The following is a 1,091-nucleotide window of genomic DNA, read 5'->3' as shown; positions in this document are numbered from 1 at the left end:
CCCTTCCACTGGAGGGGGAGATGACCCTAAAAGGGACCCCAGGCTCTTATAGGGTCAGATGGAGATACTGGCACCCCCAATGGGATCTCCCTTCCATTGGGGTAGATGGATGACCCTAAAGGGGACCCCCAGGCTCCTATAGGGTCAGATGGAGGTGCTGGCACCCCCAGTAGGATCTCCCTTCCATTGGGGTGGATGGATGACCCTAAAGGGGACCCCCAGATCTTATAGGGTTGGATGGAGGTGCTGACCCCTTCCATTGTGGGGTGGGATGACCCTAAAGAGGACCCCCGGTTCTTATAGGGTCAGATGGAGATACTGGCACCCCCAGTAGGATCTCCCTTCCATTGGGGGGGATGGATGACCCTAAAGGGGACCCCAGGCTCCTATAGGGCCGTATGGAGGTACTGGCCCCTTCCATTGGAGGGGGGGGATGAACCTAAAGGGGACCCCAGGCTCTTATAGGGTCAGATGGAGGTGCTGGACCCCCCCTATAGGATCTCCCTTCTTTGGGGGATATGACCCTAAAGGGGACCCCCAACTCATATAGGGTTGGATGGAGGTGCTGGCCCCTTCCATTGGGGGAGGGGGGATGACCCTATAGGGGACCCCAGGCTCTTATAGGGCCGGATAGAGCTGCTGGCCCCTTCCATTGGGGGGGATGGATGACCCTAAAGGGGACCCCAGGCTCTTATAGGGCCAGATGGAGGTGCTGGCACCCCCAATGGGATCTCCCTTCCATTGGGGGAATGGATGACCCTATAGGGGACCCCAGGCTCCTATAGGGCCGTATGGAGGTGCTGTCCCCCCCCATAGGATCTCCCTTCCATTGTGGGGGGGGATGACCCTATAGGGGACCCCAGTCTCTTATAGGGCCGTATGGAGGTACTGGCCCCTTCCATTGGAGGGGGGGGATGAACCTAAAGGGGACCCCAGGCTCTTATAGGGCCAGATGGAGGTGCTGGCACCCCCAATGGGATCTCCCTTCCATTGTGGGGGGGGGTGACCCTATAGGGGACCCCAGGCTCCTATAGGGCCAGATGGAGGTGCTGCCCCCCCTGTAGGATCTCCCTTCCATTGGGGGAGGGGGG

The sequence above is a fragment of the Coturnix japonica genome, unplaced genomic scaffold (genome assembly GCF_001577835.2).
Source record: "Coturnix japonica isolate 7356 unplaced genomic scaffold, Coturnix japonica 2.1 chrUnrandom636, whole genome shotgun sequence".
Taxonomy (NCBI): domain Eukaryota; kingdom Metazoa; phylum Chordata; class Aves; order Galliformes; family Phasianidae; genus Coturnix; species Coturnix japonica.
The sequence above is the reverse complement of the archived record's forward strand: the minus strand, read 5'-3'. Positions refer to the sequence as shown.